Source organism: Buteo buteo, chromosome Z (genome assembly GCF_964188355.1).
Source record: "Buteo buteo chromosome Z, bButBut1.hap1.1, whole genome shotgun sequence".
Lineage (NCBI taxonomy): Eukaryota > Metazoa > Chordata > Aves > Accipitriformes > Accipitridae > Buteo > Buteo buteo.
The window spans coordinates 231,155-256,827 of NC_134204.1; the positions used below are offsets into that span (position 1 = coordinate 231,155).

Below are 25,673 nucleotides of genomic sequence, written 5' to 3' on the forward strand. Positions count from 1 at the left end.
ACTGGCCTCTGTTGTTGGGTTTTTTTCCTTCCAATTCCCAAACCGAACAGGTAACTCAAAACTGAAACTTTACAAATGTCGTGTAAAAAGAAAAAATAACTTTGAGTATACTTTTAGATTTAAATCCCACTATGACATTTGCCTTTTTCCACTGACGTTTCAGTAATATGCAGAGGTGTGCAGGGGATCACTTGTAGAGATCTACAAAAATCAGTTACAGAAGCACAGACAGACATTTTCTTCATTCTCTTTCATAACCATGCACAGGTATGATTTGTATTGTTGTGACAGAGCTGTTTTTAACATACTTTCATTGTTCAGTAATTATCAGGCCAAAGTTAGCATTCACCATGAAAAGGTACTTAACCAAGTAAGTGTTATTGTTAGAAAATGCCCATTTAGGAAGCATCCTGTCTGTCCTCCTGCCTTTCTATCAGCACTAAAGGGCTGGAAAACATTCTTACCATATAGCTCAATGTTCTGTCTCCAGTATCAATTAACACAGGCCATCAGAGAATCATAGTGTGACTAACTGCAACAGTGCTCTCCCAGCTCCTCATATGAGCTCAGATAAGCAAGAAGCTACATGCCCCATTGCAGAAGGTCGGTTGGAAGCTGCTTGCCAATGGAGATTCATCCTACAACTTCAGTAGCTCACTTTCTCCTCCTCTTAGCTCATTAGCTTGAGCTCTGGAGAGAAACTACTCGCTGACTGTTGAATTCATCTGTAACAATCCTAAGATAAACTAATCAAAATGCATATATATGTTTAAATATATATTTTTATGCGCATCATTATCAACACAGGCAGCATTCTAACTGTTCCTCAGAAAGATGCAGTTTATTAAAAGAGCATAACCCCTTTGCTTGACAAAAATCTCTAAGACTTATGTATTCATCAACAGTGGCTACCAGGAAGTCATTATGGACTCTAAGAAAGGCAACTGAGGAAAATTCCTCAAGGATACTGGAATACACACAGACATTTCATGTAATACCTTCAAATAAATATATAATGGTTTTGAAAATTATTTACATGGTCCACTTTATTTTTTTTTTTTTGCTTTGTCTACTTTATTAACTCCTTTTCATTGTACCAAGTCCTTCTGCAGAGCTGAACTCAGCATGTGATTCTTTATAAAATTATGAGTATACCATTGCAACTGATGAATTTACTCTCTTAATTAACTCATAATTCCTTTACTTAATGGACAATATATAGTAGCCTATCATGGTAAATGCTCATCATCAAGACTCCACTACTTTTGTAAAGCATATGGTTATAATCCATACTTATCAGACATAAGATTGTTTCACAATGCTGGTAATTCTGGTTTTATTGTGTATTTGTTTAATTCTAACATTTTTTAAATCCATTTATTCAAAAGCAGGTTTCTAGCCTTCATGCACTTAAAACTAGTAATTGGGATAAAATGAACATAAAGATTTAAGAAAAGAGACTCGACAAGTAACCAGTACAGCTCAACTCTCTTGCAGTATAATCAGAAGCTAACTCATCATGTTCAGCACATGTGGCAGTAGACACCTTCCTATACCAAAGCAAGATGACTACCACACTTACGCACAGTGCTGCAGACCTGGACTTTAGTCTACCCTCTGCCTGAAAGATTTCAAGATCCTGTGAAATGGCCACAATTACAAAGGCAGTTATCTAATAAATACAAAAAAATACATACACACATAATATCAAGATTACAAAGAAAGTTCTTATAAGAATTATAAGAAGTTATTCTTCTAAGTTTCTTATAAGTTCTTATAAGAATTAAATGGAAAAGATTCCAGAGACCAAAACATATCAAATCCATGTAAAACCACACAAACAAAGCCTTAACTGACACAGTTTTTCAGGATTCGAAATACTAATTATTTGCACTCTGATTACACATCTGTCCATAGGTGTCTTTTTACAATTATTATATACACTCAAAACAGAAACAGAAAGTCTTCCTAGTCTAAAACTTCCTCTAATTACATATACTGGAGTTTAATTAACACTTAGCAATAGCAATGAATTAAGCAAAGGCCCACTTACACAGTATTTCATCCAAGTATGTTTAAGAGCAAAACTGCGTAGCAGAGGAGATACATTTGTCCTTTACTGAGAAACTCAGTTAGGCTAATTCCAAAATGAGAAGGTATCTCCAAAGAATTCAGGGATCTGCAGAGCTAAGATCATAATTTTATCCATAGACAGCACACTGCATAAAGTTGCAACTGTCTTTCAAGTGTATGCAGAAGGAACAACTCCCATGCTCTAGCAGAGCATGCGAATGGAATGGTTTCTTCTGTGTGGGGGACCCAGAATTACTGCTGCCCTTATGAAGAATCCCTCCCATTCTTCAAACTTTTAAAGCAATCTTAAGTTAAACAAAAAGGGACAAAAGACATAGCCAGTCTTGATAAACAAGCAAGCAAAGTTGTAACATGGATGTTTTATTCATCTCTTCCTCACTATGCTAGTATACCATTTTAAGATTCAGTATATAAACCATGTTTCCACCGCAACTGCCAGGACTCTGAAGCCACATTCCTCCCTTTTTTTTTCCTCCAAAAACCTTGCAGTAACTCCTTCCCTTAAGGATAAAACTCTGCCTTTTATCCAAGATCAAAATCAACTGACAACGTTGGCTGCCCAACAAGCTGTTAGTCTATTCCTTCTCTGGGCCAACATGATGCCTGTAAATACTTCAGAACGGGAAACGAGGCAAGCTCCTGGTTCCCTAGGAAACTGTTATTTTCCAGGAACCGGAATTTCTTTGAGAACTGCTTTTAAAGTGCTGAGAGCAAAGTTCAGTGCCTCCAAAGAGACACGCAAAGGTGTAAAAACCCAGCATCAGAGGGCTGCCATTAAGATGATCTTCAGAACTGATCTGAGAAACAGTCCACAAGGTGTGTAATCAAGGATACATTCCTCAGACTAAACAAACAAAAACATATTTAAAGAAACACAATGCAAGACTCCTACCTTCTCAAACATCTTTGTCTGAAATAGAATTTCTTTCCATTTTTAGTTTCTGAATAGTAGAAACAAAATTCACTTCAAAAGAGGGGAATGCCAACTTGAAGCATGTATTATGAAGAACAATGGATAGATGATACAATAAACTAAACACCCTAATTTTGTGTGTACTCATATAAAGAGTCAGTTCTTAGATTTATTGACTCTGTCCAAAGTACTATTTAATTTTCAAATGAGAGCCTCCCTTTGTAACATCCCTTTTCCTTCCCACGGACTAGTTCCATTTCCTGCCTCTCCACCTGGCTGGCTGCTGCTGTTTACCAGGAGAATGCCAAGAAACACCTATCACTTTTGTCATAAGATTTGCAACCTTTAGGGTGCTTGAATTACTTGAGAAAAGTTATTAAAGAAAATCAGTTTCTTTAAAAGTTCAACCATTACTTTGCTTACTGACTATTCAATGATAAAAATAAGTAAAAAGGAAAAAAATCCAGATATGGCCAATAGGAATTACAAGGAGCAGTGAGGTGCAATGCTTCTGGATTCTGCTTTTTTGATGGTGGGTGATAGGACTTCAGGGAAGATACAACTGAGTCTTAAAAACTTAATGATGGCAGAGTCTGAATATACTTACTTCATGATTTCCATTAATCTCTTTGGTGACAAGGTCCATCCCTATGTGTGCATCGATGTCTTACTGAAATGTAAGGTGTGAATTAAATTCTCGAGGATAAACCAAGATTGTTTTGTTTGTGTTCATGCTTTGTTCAAAGCATGTATGCACGACCTCCTGCATTCTTCATTCTTTGGAAATGCATCTCCTGACATAAGTGCTTCCTATGAACAGCATGAAGAAAATGACACAGGTTTTAGCCAAAGGAAGATACTCCTTGACTGTTCCACTGTCTTACTTTTCCCAGTTAGCCTTTTTACTCCAGTTCATTTGATAACACATTCCAGTGAAGCACTCACTTGGGTAATTATGTCAAAACAAGAACCAGTTCATGACTACTGACAGTGGAAGAAGCAAGCAGGACAAGAATTTGATGCTACACCCCTGAGAAATAGTTAAATTCTTGTAAACCTTTTGAGGCCTTTTTATCCTGGCTGTTAAGATGGAAAGTCTAAGGATGTATTCAAAGATTTTAAAAGGCTGATGTCCAGAAAAAAGGGGAAAACAACTGCAAGATGTACTGCATCCAAAAAAGGGGAAAACAACTGCAAGATGTACTGCATCCAGGAGCTTCCGCCCTACTGTCAGGGATTCCAGAGACCATTTTGAAACACTGCTTTCTTACAGCAACTATTTGTGTAGATGTGAGGAAGGCTCAAATATGCAATGACATAAATATCAACCAAAGAAATATCAGGGCTTAGAAGTAAATAGCTACTTCTGAAGGATTAATAAAGGCAGTTTTGTTTTACTATATGGAATTTTTGTCACTCCTCCTCAAGCCCTGTATCTATACCCGTTCCAAGTGGAGGGACTCTAGCCATATGAGAAAAAACAAACAAACCTACTCTTTCATGTATTCTGCCAAGGGCTGGAGGGGGGGGAGGGGGGGAAGCAGAGAAACACACAGAAGAAAACATTTTTTTCTCACTTTCTAAATATGATTTATATTGTAGCTTGGGCTTTAGGACAGCTGCAGATGGGGCACAGTATTCTCTACAAGAAAGACCAAGCTGCCTATAAATTGCTGCTAAAATTAAAAGGTACTTTTTGGTGTAAAGCTAAGAAATTGTAAACACTCAAACCAGGCTCATTTTGGGGAAGTTCAACAGCCTAATGAAGACAAGGGAACAGAATCATGTGGCAGCTCCCAGACAGGTCATATCTCCAAACTGCTCAAAACTCTGATTTTTGTCTGTCAAGTACAAGAACAACTTTAAGCTTCCCAGGCCTAGCAAAGTCAAATAATCCTCCTCCCTTTCCAATACTTTTCCAATTAATATTCTCTATGCATGAAGGCTTCTAACTATCATTTCTGGATCACAAGCATGGTCTTGCATGCTCAATTTTTATTCTTTTATTTCATCATTAACCTTTAAAGAACTGACCAGCTTTTCCTCCTTGACACTCACCCTCCTGCTCATCCAAATCTTCATTGCTCAACCACAAGTCTAGTGACTCTATGTAATTGCTTTAACTGTCTGTACTAGCCCTGTCTTTGCTACCATATTAAATTTAAATTCCTACCCTTTGCCTTCAAATCCCACATAATTGTCTATACTACAACATGTAACTCCATGCTTTTGTTCAACCAACTACTCAACTGAAGCTTCCCTCAGCAGCAAGTCTGTTTATTATTTAAGGAAACAGGAAAAACCCCAACTTTCATTTTCATCTACCTATGGAATTCATGTTCTTGTGACTACATTCCTTTACTTTTCCTATACTCTTCCTGAAGTTTTTACCTCCATCTGTACCATATACAGTTGTGGACTGTTCACTCTTTAGGGCAGAGACCTTTTCTTTTGTATGTTCTTCAAAGAAAATCAGTGTTCTTTTCAGTACTGTGAAAACAAGAGCATTGAGACACCACATTTCAGTGTCTAGCACATGGTAATATCTTGATTCTGGAAGAATACTTCTGGTATAACCATATATAACAATTACTCTGTTATAGTTAGACTGGTATATATTCCCAGTTAGACACACTATTCCAGGACAAAATTCTGATAATCTGGTAAAATTACTTCACTTCCAAACACAACTGATGATGCCTAAATAACATCATGCTCATCTGGAACAAAATCCCTACACAGGGAGTAATACCAGCCTAACCAGCATAAAAGCTTTTTTTTTTTTAGTTTCTGTATTGTTATGCCAAGAAATTTCATCAAGTAGAGAAGACTTAAGTGATTCAATCAGCATTACAGTAATATATATCCTAACGTTAGACAAACATCAGCCTAATACACAGATTACGAGCAGTTTATTAGTTATTCACCATATATTAGTAATAATGATTGACTAACACTTCTGATCATTTACTTTGAAAGCTAAGTACCTGAAAGAAAGACAAAAGCAATATGCTAATTTAACCACCAAAGCTTCTTCAGGAAATGAGAACCACAACTCAAATCACAACTTGGTGTGGTTTGAAATACTCTGCAGGCAAGTAGGATATGCAAGAGCCCACTTTAACCACAATCAGCAATGTCTATCATATTCACATAAAACAGGTTCCTTTTCACTTCAAAGGTCCCGTGACTTGTTACTATTGCAAAATTCAGACAGATTTCTGCTTCTAGAAATATAACTTTCATAATAGGCAGCATTTTGATTTCTTTTGATAAAGGTCTCATTTACCATCTATAGTATCAATATGGTCATGCCAGTCCTTACGTAAACATCTTTGTAAAGTATGGGGTGGTTTACAGTTAAAATTTACACCAAGCAATCTGCTATTTCACCATTATACACCGTACCTATCTGCCTTAAAAAAAAGAAAATCCAATTTGTCTCCATGTATGAGCCTCAATGAGGAAGAGAAATCTGAATTCGCACTTCTGGTTTTCTAAAAGAACATTCTATCAATTTTATTCCTCCCTCCTCCCCCTCAAAAAAGCTTTGGAGGATAAGTGTTAGCCCAATATTTCAAGTATTAAAATTTTTAGCTTTTTTTTTTACTCAGTGCAGGTTTAACGCTGCTGCTAACAGTTTCAGAAGAATTTCAGGATTTATTCTTTACTAGCCCAAAAAAGTTTTCAACAGGCATTTCATCACAGAATCTCAGAACAGCTGAGGTTGAAAGGGTTGTCTAGAATTCCAATTTCTCTGCTCAAAGCAGGGTCAGCTGTAGCAGGACCCACAGGATGTTGTCCAGTCAGGTTTTGAGTATTTCCAAAGATGGAGGCCCCAAAACCTCTCAAGGCAACAGGTTCCAGCATTTAACCACCCTCACAGTAAAAAAGATTTAAACCATTAATTAGCATTCAGACCTACTCACATTCACTTGCCTTACCATCCACTTACGACAATATCTAAATGCATTCTTAGAGTGCACCACCAAATGGAAGCAAGCTATGGAAGCTTACCAAATCATTGCCCATTCGCTGCTGATCCAGAGCACAATCCCAGCTCAAGCCATGGTCAGGTAGAACATTTTGGAATTGGGACAGGGTCAGAAGCTACACAAAGTGCAGCTAGTGGTTGTGATTTATACGGCTGTCTCTGCGGCCCATTTCCACAGCAGACAGTACCAGTTTGCATTTGACTTTGATCTACTTTCATGCGAGCTATACAATTAAGATGCTATAAACAAATCTGGATGCTGTAGGGAGGAAATAAACTTGAATGCCAACCTTTCCCAACTATTAATCCAAAATATTGTTCAATATTATACACAAAAGACATTAGAATAATTGCTAAAATATTTACAAAATGATAAAAAATTATTTAACAAACCCATCCCTCCACTCATTCTGCTTTTATTCATCTAGTTCTAGAATACCACAGAAGCCTGTTAAACCACACACTGGCTGCAAAAGTTGTTTTAAACTACCAAATGCTGAAAACAAACAGGCAATAAAACCACCAAAGTCAATGCATTACCAAGTGTATTCTGTTGATTTGAATAGAAGTGCAGTTTGGTTTTAACTGTTCACAGTATTTTTAACTTTTCAATTCAGGAGTTTCTTCCATAAAAATTTTGGGAGTTCAAAATCACATACACCAGGAATGAAAGCAATGGTAGCAAATTATATTTGGGATGGCAGAAGATGGAAGTCATGGAAAAATATCACAAAGATACTGAATGGCACTTGCATGATGTTCATGGTGCATTGCCATAACCTGGCATAGAGACCGACCTACAGTGCATGTGTATGCACATTGTCTTTTCCTGGTAAACAAAATAATTTGGGAGTCCCCAGAGGCCACAAGGATGATACTTATCTCCACGCACGGAATGCAGATGCAGTTGCAGCCAGACTAAAGCTTGAGAATTTATGCTGCCTTGTTTGCTGTTAATTCATACAGGCAAAACTTTTTCCAATCAGTTTGCCCATGGATTCAAGGTTAGAGCCTTAGGAATACAAGATCTCTGCAGAGGAGTCTCTTATTCAGTCTTTCATGTGAGGTATGGCGAAGTGCTCTTTGTGCTTATCGCTTAGCTGAGTTTTGCAATTATGGATTACCAAACCATGTCAAACGAACACGTAAGATTTCCCCAAAAGGAGCCTGAGTTGTTTTACAACTGTAAGCATGTTACTACCGTTTTTTCAAAACACACCCACCCCTGTAACTGATTATAAAAGAGCGGGTAATTGTCTTTGTCCTCTTTTCTACTATATCCTGCATCTGATTATGGATCCTTCTTATCTGACCTATTAAAAGATGAGCCCTTTTCCCCTGCACTAGGTAAAATGAAGTAAAAACAGTTCTTGAGAATTTTTGTTTGTTTTCTTAAGCAAATTTCCACAGGTTTTGACAGCCAAATTAGAATTACTTGTAGTTTACGACTCCTCAGAAGACTCATCCTGTAGCCTAACTCCTCCATTTTTTAACTTTGTTATTTTTTTTGCAAAATGGGTATCTCAAGTTCTCTTTGGGTCAGAGAAAACAGGAAGGGAAAAAGAAGGGGTATCTTCTGAAGTCTGTCCATTTCCTCTTCTCGCACCACCACTGAACCACCTCCAGCACAATTTAAAGAGAACCACATGCAACTGGTTCAAATCTCACTATTATCAGCCCTTGGCTGGCAAAAAGACCAGGGATATTTCAACACGAGCAAGGTATCTCCTTTCCCACACCATGGGGAGCTGAACAGACCGACTCTACCTAAAGCTGGCCAAATGAAAACTACCTGTATTTATCAAGAGATCCAGTTAAGGTTTTGGGCCTAGCAACTTCCCGAATTTCTCCTAAAATGGAGTTGAATTCATGAAAAGCAGGTAAATCCCCATACCATTCTTTTTGCACTCTACTTAAAAATTAATTACAAAAATTGCTTAATTTTGTCCTTCTATATGTAAAATGGGCTGGGACAGTAACACGGGAATAATTGGGATGTACAACAATAATGAATAGAATTTTGAGATTCCCAATTTAATGCAAATTCGAATCACATCCTAAATGGCCCTTGCTTCCTGCCTATTTCCTTTAATCTACTTTTTTTTTTTAAGTGGATGGCAATTCTTGCTCATAAACAGCGTGAAGCAGCTGCAGACAATCTCCGTGAGAGCACTCCAAGTCAGGGAGGGCCCTCCTGTGCAACACTAGCAACAAACAGGCCCTAAAACGTTAGGGTCAAGTTTTGGTGGTTTTTTTTTTAAACATAAATTCCCAGCAATCTGTCTGCGTATTTATATTTTAACACACATTCATACTTCTAAGAAAACCAAAGTTAGTTAATTCATTCAAAAGAGGCTTGGAACTTGATAAATCATTACCCTTATTCTCAAGATCAAATACCTGAGACAAGCCTCAATGCAAAATGAGATCATGATTGCTGATACAGAGGACCAACCCTCCAGCATTAAGCAGCATTTTCTGCTGGAAAGCTGGCCTACGTGCAAAATCAAAATCTCCTGGTGAAGAGCATTACAAATATTATTAGACTGAAAAAATAAAACTCACCAAGAACACTGCAGACTCCAGCATCTATTCAGGTTTCTCATCTTACAGTCTACAAAAATCCCTGCAAATTCAAAACCTCCTTTGCTAAAAATAAAAATTCGTAGTACAGATTGTGTTCAAAAATCCAAACAAAACAGATACATTGAATTTTGTGACAATTCAAGAACTTACAATTTTAGAACTGCTTACTATTCTAGTAGAAAGGAAAAAAAAATCTAAAAGGTGCTCTCATGTAACATGAATTTTAGCTGACACTTGGAAAAGAACATGCATCATCAGCAGCAATAGATACTATTCCTATCATGCAACAAGAATTCATGTTTGCAATCATAATTTTGCTACAGATGTCGATAGTCAAATATAGAACCTCTGCATCCAAATGATGAAAAATATGAACAGAAGTCAGCACAGTGATCTGTTAGGCATTTTGCTCCACCACACAAGCTATTTACTGCCCTATCAAATCTGAGAAACCACACACATTGTAGCTGCATTAAACCCCATAAAACCGTAATTTCAGGTTAAACATTAGCTATTAGCATTAGCTATTAGCATGCTATTTTCACTTTTCTACAATTAATATCTAAATACCTTACGTAATATACTGCAGTCAGAAATAAAAAGATTCCCTTGTATTGTCACTCTCTGATGCAGGCACCCTGCCTATCATCAGCCACCATACAACTTACCCAATATCCACAACCTCTCAAGGCTTTTAAGACTGTCTACTTTATTCTGCTGAGCACAGAGGAAAAGACCCTCATTTCACACTAGAACAGAACATTTTCAGTGTTTTGCCTCCATATTTATCTTGATTGTAGACTACCAAACCAGCTAACACAGCCAGGACTGGTCAGATTTTTTAAAAATCATACTGGTTAAGATTCTAGAGCTGCTGATTTCCTGTTATAGGATGTAACAGTTCTAGCAAAAGAATCCCCAAGGCAAAATGTTTAGTGTTCCAATGTGTAAGCTCCAACAGCCTTTGTTCTTCCCTTTGCTATATTCATTACTGCTTTCTTCTCTCTCGCCTCTCCCTCTCCCTGAATCCTCCAGCTTTCACTATAAGATACAAATGCCAGCTCAAATCTAAGTACACATTTATTTTTTAGATGAGAGGGGAAAAAAAAAAATCCTATCCATTATCCATTGCTTTGAGTTAAAAGCAGTCATCCCTCAGGAGCTGATGCACTGCCCATCCGGTTTCCTATTCTTATTTCATTACTGCACAATATTATAATTCATGCCACTAATAACCCACTGGAGCTCCATCAAACCTCTAAAATACATCTTTCCACTTGGCTGCTGCAAAATCCTCCCTGGGTTACAACAGTTTAAGAAACGCCATCCATACTATTTATTTTACATGTTTTTTTCCTATGTAGGCTATATTAAGTACATGTTTAACACTGAAGACCTTAATTCAGAAGTAAGTATCGGGCTACTCACATACGACCAAACAAGCAACCTTTAAATAATTAGACAGATAATTCTGAATGTGTAATGCTGTAATACAACACAGAACAGTTCACTGCCATGTGGTCCACAATTTATGATTGTCACTCAGAGGCCTATTCCATATCACTACATTGTGAAAACACGTATATTTGGATAAAAGATATTTCAGTGAAAATACTGTATTTAGCCAAGATATCAGTAAGTCTTTACAAATAATAGCTTTAATCCTATTAAAACTGGAGGACGTTAATAGCATTTCTTTAGCAACACTTAAACAATTGTCTCCTTACTAATGTGCCAAGTGTGCAATCAGGAGCCAGATTTACTTTTCACATACATGTACCTTCATGCTATTGTTATATTCATACCCAAACCACCACATCTCACCTTGTGAACCTTGACCTTTGAAAGATTTTTTTTAGCCAATGCTCAGTTACTGCCACAGACGCATTACCTCTGCAAATATGAAAGGGTTAAAGGCAGCCCCAATCAATAGGCCTACAAGGGGAAAAAAAAAAAAAAAGGAAAACGAGTATGCCTTACAGCATCTTTGCAATGCTTTTATGCACAATTCTACAACAATATTGTTTCCTTTCGGCCTTACAGAAAGGCACAACACCCCCCCCCCCCTTAACATCTCCTAAAGAAGAAAACCACAAGACAGCACCCTGTAAATAAAACAGCATGCAAAGCAGCATTCTTCAGTCACAAGCATAACTACAATTACAAATCATTCAATCAATTTTATTTAGTTTAGTTTTAAAATAGACTGCATAACCAGTGTCCCACCCTTGCAAAGCAAAAATATTTTAATAAGGGTCATAAATCTCAGCTCTTGCCCATTCCTTAAGCATAAAAAGGCACGAAAAGCCAAAGTAATCTCAGTTACTGCAAATATGTACATTTATATACAGAATCCTTTATGACTATATTTGCCACATACCAGTGCTGTGTGTCTAAAGTGTGCATTCACATACTGTTTTGGGATGGTATCTTTCTGCAAGCTCCTCTGCTTTTGGCTGCCATGAAGGGAGGAAGCTATCCCACTGTAGTAGCTCAGTGACTGCATTGTGTTCAGGAGCTGATCTGCCTCAAACCAGTTCCAGCCGGTTCTGGTCACCCTACATAAAAAGCTATGGCAACCCTCGCTGAGTTGCCAACAAGTCCCTGAAAATCGCAGGGGCTCTTTTTCCTGTGGTGGTGGGGACGGCTGCAGCCCTGTCCCCCTGCTCCCCTCGTGCCCGGCCCACGCAGCCCCCTTGCTCCCCAGTGCCGCCCCACACGCTCCCTTCCTCTCCTCCCCCACTTACCTCCCACAACCTGGCTGAAAGCTGTGAGTGTGTGCGTGCCTGTCTGTAGCTAACAAAGAGACCGCAATAAAAATCCTCATAGGATCTCTCTTGCAGCACCAGGCAGGCTCGGCCACAGCACTGGGAGACAGACTGCTAACCAAGGGCTGCTCCCCCCTCTCTGCTCCCCACAGCACAAGGGGTGGCTGCTGATCAACGTCACATCTGCCCCCTCATGCCCACGGCCGTGGGGTGGCCGATCAAGGTCTTCTCCCGTCCGCCCTCCCCACTCCTCGCTGCATCTGGGGCCGCTCGAATGGCATTTTCTCTTCCCTGCACAGTGTTACTACAAAGATTACCCACACACGCACCTCCCTCCCCTCAAGAAATCCATTTCCGCAGCAGCAAGATGCCTGCAAAATAGTTCCTTTGCCCCCTCCTCACAGCACCGAGTTGGCTGCTGAGCTGATTTTTTTTTTTTTTTTTTTGCTATTCAACTATCCTTGAGGCACTGAAAGGATGAAAGCTGCAGACCCACGCCTGACCAGCCCCCCCCGCCTTCCCACACCCACAGCTGCGGGGGAGGCCAGGACACAGCTCTGCGCAGCCTGCACGGCTCCCACCCTGCAAAGATGGCTGCTGATTACAGCCGTTTACTCGGTCCCACATCTCTCTCTGGGGCAATCCCTAATCAAGGTCACGACTCCCTGCGGTGCCAAAGTCCCTCCAGAGAAGGGCTCCGCACCCACCTTCGCCCATGGCAGCTTCGCTCCTAGCCCGCTCCCCCTTTATTCTCTGCCACCCGGGGCCTTCCTCCTGCGTGGCTGACAGTCACCCCAAATCGAGACGTTATGCACCCCGCTCCTGTTTTGGCTACTCACCCTTGCACTGGTAAAACCAGTAACTACCTCCGCCTACGCGCCAAGCCCCATCCTCTCCGGGATCTGCCGTGAGATGGCTCTTCAGCAAGGCTTTCCTCCAAGCCAGCTGCCACGCTAGGCTACACCAACCAGCCCCTCTGCTCTCCGGGCTGCACCTGTAACTGTTAGCAGAGGTCTCGGGCACAACCCTTCACCCCCCCCCCTTCCCCTGCGGAGAGAGCTGAGATCTGGCACTTTCTCCACATCCCTCATCCCCACCCCATTCTGGGGAAAACGACCATGTTCTTCCGCTGCCTCAGCCCCGTCTTCTCCGCACAGGCTGCTCCAGCCGGCCCTCCCTCAGCCCCTCAGCCCGGGTGGGCTGCTCCCGCCTCTGCGGGCCGCCGTGGCCCCGGGCACCTCACTGACGGACCGCGGCCCCCACCCCTCGGCGCGGCGCCCGCGCTCCCCACCACCACCACCACCACCCCGCCGGGCCCGCTCGCTCCCCGGCCCGGGGTCGGCCCTACCGAGCCCGGCCCGGCGCCGAGCCCCGGGCGGGAGGAACGGCCCCCGCTACGCGCGGGGGAGGCCTGGGGAGGGGAGGCCGCGGCCCCTCCGGCGGCAGGGAGAGAGCGGGGGGAAGGGGGGGGAGGCGGCGGGACGGCCACGTCTGAGCGATCTCCCCCCCCCCCCGCACCCCGCCCCGCTCTGCTCCGCTCCCCCCGCGCTCAGCCGGCCCCGGTTGCTCGGGTGGCCGCGGGGGCTCCGGCAGCCGCCGCCCTCGCAAGCGCCCCTGCCCGAGCCGCGGCCCGAGCAGGAGCCGAGCAGGCCCGGCAGGCCGCTCCGCCGCAGCCTGCCCCGCGGCGCGGCGGGGCCTGCGCGCAGGCGAGGCGGGAGCCGGGCCGGGAGGAAGGCGACCCCCACCGCATGCAAACTCCGCACCCCCATGCAAACACACCTGCTGCGGCCCCGCGGCCCGGCCGCGGCTGCTCCGGCCGGCGGCCTCAGGCGGGCATGGCTAAGGTCCGCGCTGCCTCGGCCGCCCGCGGAGCGGCCTGGCTAAGAGATGGTGGAACATAATGGCAGGGAGGCTCTGCCGGGACTGAGGAGAAGGTGGGGGTGGGGGTGCCTCGGCTTGCACAGATGGGGGAGACGCTCCCGTGTGATTCCGTGTGAAACGGCTCCCTGGAGTGTGCCGGGGGCGGGGAGGGCTGCCGCTGCCTCCGAGCGCTCCGCGGGCAGGCGCCGAGGCCGGGGCCGGGCAGGTCGCGGCCTCCCGCAGCCCGGGGTGGCGGCGGGGGGGGGGGGGGGGGTGTTCCCCGCTCTGCAGCCGGCGCCCGCCGAGCTCAGGCGGCCAGGGAATCCCGCCCCGAAAGGGAACGAGCGGTGCCGGCGGGCGCTCGCCCCGGGCCGCGCCAGCGGGCCGGTTCCGATCCCTCCCCCGGGTCTTCCCCGCGGCCCTGCCGGCAGGGACGGGGGCAGGCCGTCTACGACGACGACGCCGGCGGCGGCCCCGGCCCCGCGGGCAGGCCCGCAGCGGGGTCCCGCGCCTCGGGGCCCGCCGGGCCGGGCCGGGCCGGCAGCGCCGCCGCGCTCTCGCCGGCTGTGAAGGGGTCTCCGCTCCCCCCGAGCGCGTCGGGCCTCGCAGCGCACCCGGGGGGGGGCAGAGGCCCCGCAGCTGCCAAGGCAGGGCTGCTGCCCGCCGGCGGCGAGCCAACAGAGGACAGGCGAACAGGACGCGCTGTCAGCTCCGACCTTTTACTTGCTTCGCAAGTGTGGCCCTGCGGCACGGCTCCTCGGGAAGCCGAGGGCTCGGGACACCGTTCCTGCTGCTGGGGCAGGTGTGAGCGGGTGGCGTCGGCGAAGGAGGCGGCCGGCCGGTGCGGCCTGGGCGGACGGTCCCCGTCCTTACCGCAGGCCGCAGCAGGGAGGTGAGCCGTCTCGGCGTACTGCAGCGCTTAGGACGTCGCAGCCCTGGACTTTGTCCTGGGCCGATGCTATCGTACCTCACAAAAAGGGACTAACGTGAAATTTTTAGGCCCTTCCTGGAGATGGTGTGGCCATTTTGGCTGGTGCCTCTGGTGACGAGCTGTGTGTGGTAATAGGCTTCAGTTTGCTGCGAAGCAACCTGGCGTCAATGCCGTTGTTACAAATTTTAATATGAAGTTTCCTCCCTTCCTGTCATGGGACAGCCTTTCAAGTGTGCAGCATGATTTCTAGAATTCGAAGTTTTGCATGGTCCACTTTATAGGGTCATATTAATGGCTTTACATATATAACAGCCATCTGAAGTTTATGCTATAAGCTTGGTATTTTACAGACTATATAGACCATAACCACATACTCTGGTTGAAATAATGACGTTTTATTAACGTCTCTTACAAGCCTGTTGGTAAGGCAGCAAAGTCATAAAGGCCTACTGCATTATTATTATTAACACAGCTCCTTATGGGAGGATGTCCCACCAGAAGCTGTGTTACAGGTATCGATTGGGCAGGCTTGTACCCTTGCAGCTCGCACCCCAGCACACGGGGCTTCAGCAGGTGCAAATTCTGACTTGTTCCACTTAACCAAAAGAACAGCAAACTGCTCCATTGCCAACTGTGGCAATCGATGAGTCTGATGAGTTTATAGAATTTGAATATAATAAATTGATTTAGTAATTTATATAAAAAATGAATGGATTTGTGTTCGCACGAGTTTAACATTCAAGAAGGGCCATGAAATTTGGCTCACAGAAGCCTAGGGCTCATCCTGCAAGTGACTTGTAGAATTAGGCCATAATATTTGTCATACCCTGTTTCTTCCCAATTAACTAGTAAACTGATTTGATAAAAAAAGTGAAAACTACAGTCTGCTTTCTTACATTGCATTTCTGTGGTCGGCTTGCATAATAGTATAAAGAAGACAGCAGCTGCTACTACTACTTTTGTATTAATATCTGAAATGTTAATGGATTTCACAGTTTATACATGGCATAAAGGTCCTCATGCATGCTGTCTTTCAGCCAGATTTACTTGTTTTCCTTCCAGCCAGGTGTCCTTGACATCTCCATGGCAGAAAAAGTCTGTCACCCTAAGTATTTGACTTTCAAAAAATAAAATGAAGAGAATTTTAAGTATCATTTCCAAGTGGTGCCAGGCTGACAGCTCTTCTCCAATGGCTTTTTAGTTCAAACACACAAAATAACTGGCAATTGCAATGCAAGTGTCCCTACGGTGTCACTTCTGCTTTGTGAGGCTTCGGTAGGTTTTTCAGCATGTTGACTTTACACCTTAGATCTGAGATTCAGTCTTTAAGTGACCTCAAGAGTGTTGTGACTCTGCAGGTAAAGCTGTTTTGGTTAGCTGCTGGGGAGGCTATGGGTGGTTTTAGGTTACTCCAGCATTTCCAGAGGTGGAAACTGGAGCCCCTCACTCTATTCTGTCTCAGCAGCTAGGGCTGTACAGGGACGTAACTTATGTAGTGAATTTGGGGAGTTTCGGTTCCCTGCAGCTGCTGAATCCTCACCCTTGAAGTTTCCATCTGAAAGTACTTCCTTACAATGTTGCAGCCAGCTAGAAGCACCATCCCATGGCCCCTCTCTGTGGGTGGGGAAGGAGAAGACCCCGAGTGTGGCTTGGAAGGGAAGGTGGGCTGGAAGAGCTGTGCTGTTGGCAGCGAGGTGCTCTGGCTGCTAGCGGTTGCTGGCAGCACACAGAGTTGGCAGCCCAGATTAGACTTAGAACTTCCTCTTCTGTATCAGGTGACGAGTGACCAAAATAGAGGTCCCATTCACTTCCCCACAGACACTGCCATATAACCCTTAGAACCAGTGGCAGAAGAAATTACTGGGTTTTAAGATGATTCTGTTTTCTCTATTGGTGTTGCAGTGGCCAGGAGCAAAGCCTCTGACACTGCTGTCTTCGCGGTGGAGAGTCTCAATCAAGACAAATGAAACCACCAGTGTATTCCTTCCACTTCAACTCCAGAACAGCACTGAGATGGGATCTTCTGATTATCTGCGCTGACGGAGCAGTGAACTTTTCTATCGGATCGCATACCACGTATTTCATTCTCCAGGAACTGTGAAGCTTTAACCCTACATTTTCTTTTCCCGAAGAAAGACCTCCAGTACAGCCTGCTATTACATTACTTCCCAGCAGTCAGCAAGGAGTGCTGCCAATTCAAAACATTTTCTCTTTGATGCTGCAGTGAATGCTGAATTTGTGTGCAATAATACCTTCTTAATTATTTATCTTCTTAAGGATTTTAAGGCTCTTGAAATCCAGAACTCTAATATGTGGTGTATTCATCCCACACTTTCTGTATAGGAATCAGTTTTAACTGTATCAAATATAAATAGCTACAAACATAGCTTTTACACATTAAAAATGTGCTGGGGCCAAAGACGATTTTGCACAATAAAAGATAAGGTCAATTTATGTTTAATTTTTTGATGTCAGAATAAATTATGCCCTTTTTGTCCTCTCCCAGTTTTGTTTGTTGTTTTTTACTCAATAGAGAAACATTTCCTTCCTGGCTAGTGAAACATCCTTAGCTTAAGCAAGAAGGGTAAAATACAGATTCCATATTTCCAATCCTAAATTTCTATTTTAGGCTAATAGCTTTACAACTTTTGGCAAAAAACTTAATACTATCTGTTACTTCAGTTGCTTTTTTAGGTTTTCACCTTAAAGTTTCCTGTATCATATTATCCACAAGGGCAGAGCAGAAGCCTGCATTTCTTGTTTTAGAATACTTACATATTTTTTTTAATCACTGTTTAGAATGCAATGGTACTTTTCTTTAACCACTATATTTAAACATTCAGTATTAAAAAAAAACCAGCTTACAACTAAACTTCCCCTCTTCAGATGCTCCTATTACTATTCTCTAGATATTTTCTTGGCAAAAAAAAAAATCAATTTCCTTTCCTGGTTAGTAAAATAAGTCTCCTATTACATTTTGGACTAAAAGCTCTAGGATTGCTTTTAGAAAGATGAGATTTATTAAAAGAAAGGGATCTCATATGAGATAAGATGAAGGACTTTGGTAGGGGCAATCTATAACCAGACTCAAAATACATCTTAACAGCTATTGAGGTCAAGTAAAAATTAAAATCTAGGATGATTTTGAATGGAAAATGTCTCTCATTTTAGTAAACAGACAAATATATGACAGACATGCCCTAACTTCCATCCACATCTGTAGACTCTAAATGATAAATTTCTTCTGTTAAGATAGCTTCTGGCCCAATAGCACATTAAAACCTAAATTTGTCCTGTGACATGTTTATCAAAGTGCTGTAGCGTTGTGGCACCTGGCCATCTGGTAGACTCCAGTGCTCTGATTTATAGCCAAGACTCGACCCACAGGCGGGCAGGGGAGTTAAAATTCACCTAATTCTCACTCTAGATGCCTGGATCTAATCTGTAATTTGCCAAACTCCACACAACCACCAGCTAACCTTTGGGGGCTGCATTAAGCCCTCTCTCATGCCTAATGGCACGGCACTGCTCAGGTGTGGCACTGGTCTGCACCGGGGCTGGTCTGGCTAGCTCTCGTGCAGCAGGGGCGACAGCAGTGTCAGAAGGGACCTTCTCCCCATTCCTCGGTGGTTAGGTTATTCCTAGGATTTTGGGGGAGTCAGGTTTGCTCCTTTGCAATCTCCAGGCTTTGATTTCTTACTTCCTACAGTGTACTCAGCTGGAAGAATATTCTGGTAGATGATGCTTTGATTCTGTGCTTGTTGTCCTGTGTCAAGTAGAGCAAGGCAAGAAAGAAACCAGACCCCTACACCAGCAGTGCGAGTGAGGCATGGGTCTGGGTCCCTCCTGCTGCGTGCTTGAGATCCATGGTGAAACCAGTGTTAATCCAGGCTGCGAGTGACTCCCTGTGCTCCAAGGAAAGGTTTGCTGCCCCGTGCAGGATGGAGCCTGACCGGTTGTCCAAAAGTAAATAAACAAACTGAGGACTGAGGACTTGTTTTTTAGCTTTCATTTTTTAAACCCAAGATAATTAAACTGTGTCCCAATTCTACTGGACTTTTGAAGCATAGTTTGGTAATCCTTGTCCAGAATATTCTGCAGAAGCAATGCAGTTTGCATTTTCCACTGGAATTAGCTCAGAAAAAGAGCATGGAATTGTTGTCAGTAGTAGCAAAACTACAGTGACAGAAAAAGCGTGCAGACTGCGTACAGATGTGTTCTGTCCTAAGCCTTGAAGTGAAAGCTATGGTCTGATGGGAGAGGTCTTACTATTCAATAAATATGATTTACAAGTCGGTTTTAAATTTGGTGGGTAGTGAAATGACTTTTACTCCACTCATTAGAGGTTAATGAAGAACATACTTATGCAAATGTATTGATTAGCTGCTTAATTTAGGAAGCAAGAGGACTTTTAATCTGCAAATTGTTCAACTCTGTGATAATTTTGTGGCAATGCCTACGTTACAACATAAAAGTTAGAACCATTTTTCCATTGGAGAAGGTAAATCATGCTACCCATTTTTTGTCTCTTCTAGGGTCTGGTTACACTATGAAAACTGCCAAGTGTGACTGTTCAGGATTTTCTCCTAGTTATTGAAAAGCTGTCAACTACTTTTAGGACCAGCAACCATTGGTCACTACGGACTTGGAGCGGGCGGTCACAGAGGCCAGCAGAAGAGAGGTACATGGAGTGAGAAGAGTTGCTCCTGCTGCTCCTATCTGCGGGGGACATTTCCCTCCTTGGGTGGTTACCTCTTTCAAGGGTCCCTGTTGATCCCTTTACGGGTTGAGCATACACTCAGCAGCTAGCAACCAGTTTTATATCGCCATTGCTTCTGATACAGGCACTTACCAACCAAAATAACCAGCACCTAGCTCAGAACAATGAGCGTTTTGCACACAGTTTAAATGTAAGTGCGGACCACAACAAACTACAGTTAAAACCTGCATACGACAAATATAACCTGTGTGTGTATATATATATATATATTTTTTTTTATATATATGCCCATGTATAGCATATACGTATTTGAAAATGATGCTGAATTAAATTTATGGTCAGAAAGCGAGAAATCTGTTGAAACCCATTCTTAACTACAGATTCTTTTCTTCAATATTGAGCTGTCTTCCTTGGCCTTTTCTCCCTGTTATAACTGGCTTTGAAGACCACCTGTCTTTCAGAGAAACAAGAGGAAGAAGAAGAAAAGAAGAGCACAAAAGAAGTAGATAAAACCCAAGATAAATGGATATAGTCTCAAGGCAGGGGAAAATGTAAGAATATAATGTTAGGGCAGCTTCTGTGGGGCAGACAGCATTCAGATCGTAACTGCTGCATAACCTGTGCTTGTGCCTCCAGCAAACACAGCCCATCAATGGTCAACAGAACAACATCTCCACAACAGGCAATTTCCCCCAAATTGAAGGAATGTATTGGACAAAGGCTAATGGCTACACAGAAGTTGATAACTCGTTATCCATCTGCAGAAGAGAATCTTTAACTACAAAGTGAATATTTGCAATGCCCAAACAGCATGAAGAGCAAGAAACCCTAATAACTCTCAGGATAGTTAAATGCTGGAAGAACCAGAATACAGTAATGTCTTGAACAACAAGAGACTGAGATTTTTTCATCACCTGTAGAAGAGATACTGAGTTCAGATATAATACAAACGCAGGAGTATTTGACAGGGCTTAATAGTTCTTTTTTTTTCTGGCTGTTAACAAGCCAGAGCAAACTAACCATTATCCAAGGAAATCATGGTTAGTTAGCAAGGATCGTGGGCTTAAAATGGTTCTGTAAGTAACGGAGTTACTGTCAATACCTCAGCTTTTCCATGTATCCTGAGAGGTACTGGCATAACGCGGTGCTGGGGAGGTCACAGCTCCTATGAACGGCGCCTTTGAAGAACTGCAGCCATGCAGGGCTTCCTACTCCCGGGGCGGCCGCCGTTTAAGCCTCCTAACACCGCGGCTGGCTGAGACGGTGACAGCTCGAGGCCTCAGGAGAGGCAGGAGCCATGGCGGACAGGCTGGCTGGCAGGCACCATGCCAGCGGCAGCGGCTCTGTCCTCACCACGGGGAGCCGCGGCCATCCTGCCGGGGTGGGCACCGGGGTCCCCCGCCTCTGACCCTGCGCAGACACAGACCAGCCCTCCCTGGACATTTGCTGGAATCAAAGGGACTCTGCCGCAGAAAGGCTTCATGGCTACCCTTTATTTCCGCGTCTCCAGCGCGCAGTCTGTCGGGCCCTAAATATCAGCTGGGAAGACGAGCAGAGGAGGCTGCGATGGCATAACTTGTGCCGGCACCAATGGCCCCTGCCGGCAGAGCCCCCTGTGATGGGGACGGCCCCCAGGCTGCTCCACCAGCCATATCAAATGGCTGATTTTCTGAGGACACCCCTTTTCCTGATGAGCTGCGTATAGGCTGGGGCTGCGACCACCCTGCTGACAGGCAGCCCGGCTGAGCTGTTCTAGCAGGTCTCTGCCGCAGGCCGATGCTGAAGCTGCTGTGCCCTCGGGGGGATTTCCCGGGCCAGCCGCAGACCCAGGAGCAGGCGGCTGCGTGCACAGCACTGCCGTGGCGTCCACGGGCTGCATGCGGGGAGAGCCACGGGCAGGATGAGGCCCGACCTGGCTGCAGCCTTGTGTGCTGGAGGGATGCCTCTGCTGCAGGGAACCCATGGTGGTCAGCGGGAAGAGCCTGGCCGCTCTTCCAGGGAGCCAGCCCCAGGGACCGATGTCTTCCCTGTGGCGAGGCGGGCTGGGATCAGGCCTCGCAGGGTGCGAATGGCCGCGGCCGAGCAGGAGAGGTGCTCTCCAGAGCCTGCGCGTGCCTTGGTCCAACCCTGGGTTCAGCCGTACCTGCCGTCCCCAGCAGCAGCTTGGATCCCATCCCATCAGGAGCATCCGCTGAACGAGGGCTGAGCCGCATGGCGGGAAGGGGTGCGATGGCATCCTTATGGCAGGAAGGGGTGCGATGGCGTCCTTTCTCCTTCCGTAGGAATGTGTGGGCACTGCACTTAGGGTGGCATGCTTATGGGGGCATATAGGGCCCAGCAGCGTCCACATGGTGGGAATGCTCTTTTGCCCAAATGAGAGTAAAGAGAAGAAACTGCTCTAGTGGAAGGTGTCCCTGCCCGTGGCAGGGGGGTTGGAACGAGATGATCGTTCAGGTCCCTTCCAACCCAAACCATTCTATGATTCTATGAGTATCTGAAAAGTGCTGAGTCCTCACAGAGGACAGGCAGAAAATAAAGGAGAGGTATTCCTCATTGGAAAGGTACCTGATACAGGACACCCAAATCTCTGGATCCAGGCTGTGTCCTTCTAGCAGCGCAGCCTGGGTGGCTGGATGCCATACTTGGCAGCACCGGTGCCTTTACGGTGAGCTTTCAACACAGTGCTCCAGCTTCTTGTCTGCTGCTGAGGTTTTGTGCAGCCCCCGGTTTTATCACTGCTGGACACAGACCTCTGGCCAGCAGTGATCTGGTGATGGTCAAGCTGTCTGCTTTCACAAACAGCTTATGCAACCCACTTTTGGATCTGAAGGGGACACAGATTTTGCTCAGATCAGACAAGAGCAGTTTTCCTGCCAGAGGGAGAGCACACGCACCTCGGGCACTCTCACACCTACATATACACTGTAGTGTGAGGTCCCAAGCATATTCTCAGTCAGAAAAAAAGGGCTTTGCTCAAAATATACACATGTATAAGACTCACTGTTGCACAGATACGAGACTCGGCACGCAGGCCATATGCCTGCAACACTTGCTGGCTAGTCATCCTCAGGCTGCCAAGAGGTGGAACTGGTGTTCATGGCAGACGGTTGTACCCTGTGTCTCTGGGAAGAATTGTCACAGGTTTACATCTGCTGGCAAAAGGATGCCTTTAAGCCCAAGCATTTCTAACAGGAGGTAGCAAAAATGAAGTAGGAAAACTTGTGATGACTTGATGATTATAAAAACTTAGAAAGGCAGCTCTTCTGCATTGGAGTGCCATTTTTGGAGAATCCAAGATGGATATGAGTGACGAGAAGGCACAGGCTCTGCTGAGAGCAGCCCTTGCTCCAGCTTCTCTCACACCGCTCCATGGCCCCTTGCCTAAGCCCATCATGAAGGATGTGACTTGGCTGGCATGCTGGCTTGCATTATCCATGCTTTGTGCACACCTCCAGGCTATTCTTAGAACCACAGAATCACAGAATGGTTTGGGTTGGAAGGGACCTTTAAAGGTCATCTAGTCCAAAGCCCCTGCCATGGGCAGGGACATCTTCCAACGGATCAGGTTGCTCAGAGCCCCGTCCAACCTGGCCTTGAACACTTCCAGGGATGGGGCATCCACAGCTTCTCTGGGCAACCTGTGCCAGTGTCTCGCCACTCTCACTGTAAAACATTTCTTCCCTATGTCCAGTCCAGACTGGCCCTCCTTCAGTTCAAAACCTTGTTGCCCCTTGTCCTGTCACTGTAAGCCCTGGTAAAAAGTGTCTCTCCATCTTTCCTGTAAGCCCTCTTTATATATTGAAAGGCTGCAAGAAGGTCTCCCTGGAGCCTTCTCTTCTCCCAGCTGAACAATCCCAACTCCCTCAGCCTGTCTTCAATGGAGAGGTGTTCCAGCTCTCAGATCACTTTTGTGGCCCTCCCCTGGACCTGCTCCAACAGGTCCACATCTTTCTTGGGCTGGGGACCCCAGAGCTGGATGCAGTGCTCTGGGGGGGGGGGGGTTTCACCAGAGGGGTGAATCACCTCCCTGGACCTGCTGGTCACGCTGCTGGTGATGCAGCCCAGGACATGGTTGGCTTTCTGGGCTGCGAGTGCACAGTGCTGGCTCGTATATTTTTGTTTTGTTCTGTACTAAGATACCCTCAAACAAAGGAAATCGCTTATAGCATCTATACTAGCCACACAGAGGCCCGACTGAACAATTACCTGGTTGGTCAGTAGTGCGAATGCACCACACCATGTACTCCAGCAAAACAAGTAGTTTAAGGGTAAAATGCTCCAGTGGAAGGTATGTGAGTGTGTGGGCAGGAGCTGCATGAGGGACAGCACACCCCCAATCAAAGTAATTTGGCCAGCAGCACAGAAGAGTGCTGCTGCAGAAGGCCAGACCTGGACCTGGGTTTTCCCAGCCATCACCTCACAAACTCAGTCCTCCACCTGTGTCACCAGCAAGTTACACAACAGGACCACGTGCATATTGCCAAATGTAAGGCTAATGGATTTCCCATGAGCACTATGGTCTTTTCCGCTTACTAACACCTTCCAAATGCTGAGCCAGAAACCCCTCAGTCAGCTTTCTCTTCAAGCATTAGCCACCTGCGTGATTAACATCCAGTATAACAAAGCTCATCAGCCTAGGACATTGAAAAATGTCTGTTTTGTTCCTTTAACATGCCATATGTATGGCGTTTTTTTCCTTCCTCCTCCTGATATTTATTCAAGTATACGAGGATTATTTCTGAATTATTCATCATACAATATCTGATTAGACTGTGGCTGTGCTAGCTCCCACTGCTTAATGAATGAGCCATTAGCCTTTTGCAGATGGTGCTATCAACAGCTATTTGAATGCTGTATGTTCACCTGCATTTACACAGCACTGTGAGCAAAAGGATAGAGCTGAACCTAAACACAGGGTTGGGAGATGATTTTTTTTTTTTACTGTAATATCCATTAAGTAAGTGTCATCTCATGTACAATACTCCCTGGCTCGCTCACTGTCAGAGTCCATGGAATGGCCTCATTAGGCACTCCCTATAGGAGCTATAGGTGGAGTTTCCACAAGGCACCTTCTGACGCTGAATGCACCTTCTCTCAAGGCTGGAATCCTACAAACTGGACAAGGAGAGGAAGTATTTTTGCAACACTTAAATTTTGTTTTAGACAGTATCTAATACAATTTTCTCAGAATAGAAAATCTTTGTGTAGTTGAGTATATATCCCATGAAACTACTCATTACATCGCTTCAAGCAATGAAGTAAAGCACATTAAAAAAATTGCTTGCAGTTATCATCATTTATGTATACACTGTCTTTCTACACCAATGCATCCTGCAAGGTTTGGTCGCTGCTGCCATTTCAGAGCCACGGCTCATCTGGATGAGCAGAGGCAGACACCATCTGTGTGCTCCAGATACTTCTTTCTCCTAAAGTTAGAAACTAAGAAGTGAAAGATGACACTGTACTAGATAACCCAAGCAGTGGACTGAGCAGAAGCGTAACTGGCACAGGCGCACCCTTCCTTAGGGAAGGTCTTTGACAGATGTTGGAAGACTTTTCTGTTGAACTCGGGAACGCTGCATAGCTCATGGTGCCAATGAGCTTGAGAAATTCAACCCAGAATACACAGTGTGCTCATATGTGTCTGCTCAGCATGGTTCTTGCTGATGCCCTTAGGGCCAGCCAGGCAGTCTGGCACCAAAACGGCTGGGCGAGGGGGCACCAGGAGGCAATGGGTGCCTGGTGACATGCAGCCACCCACTGTCACCAGCAGAAGGGTCAACCAAGCATTCGGTACCAGCAGCGGC

The 25,673-nt window shown here is 44.9% G+C and overlaps 1 protein-coding gene across 15 annotated transcripts in view; it reads right to left on the minus strand.

The window, feature by feature from the left end:
* ZNF532 (zinc finger protein 532) overlaps window positions 1-14,273 on the minus strand; it is a 50,440-nt gene extending 36,167 nt beyond the window's left edge. For 2 of the 15 annotated variants that reach the window (XM_075020804.1, XM_075020789.1), the window contains exons 1-2: window positions 13,704-14,125; window positions 13,195-13,355 (exon numbers count right to left, since the gene is read on the minus strand). The gene's annotated coding sequence lies outside the window, so the exon portion shown is untranslated. The other 13 variants (XM_075020800.1, XM_075020793.1, XM_075020791.1 and 10 more) reach the window with 13 other exon arrangements.
* Window positions 14,274-25,673: the final 11,400 nt, after the last annotated feature.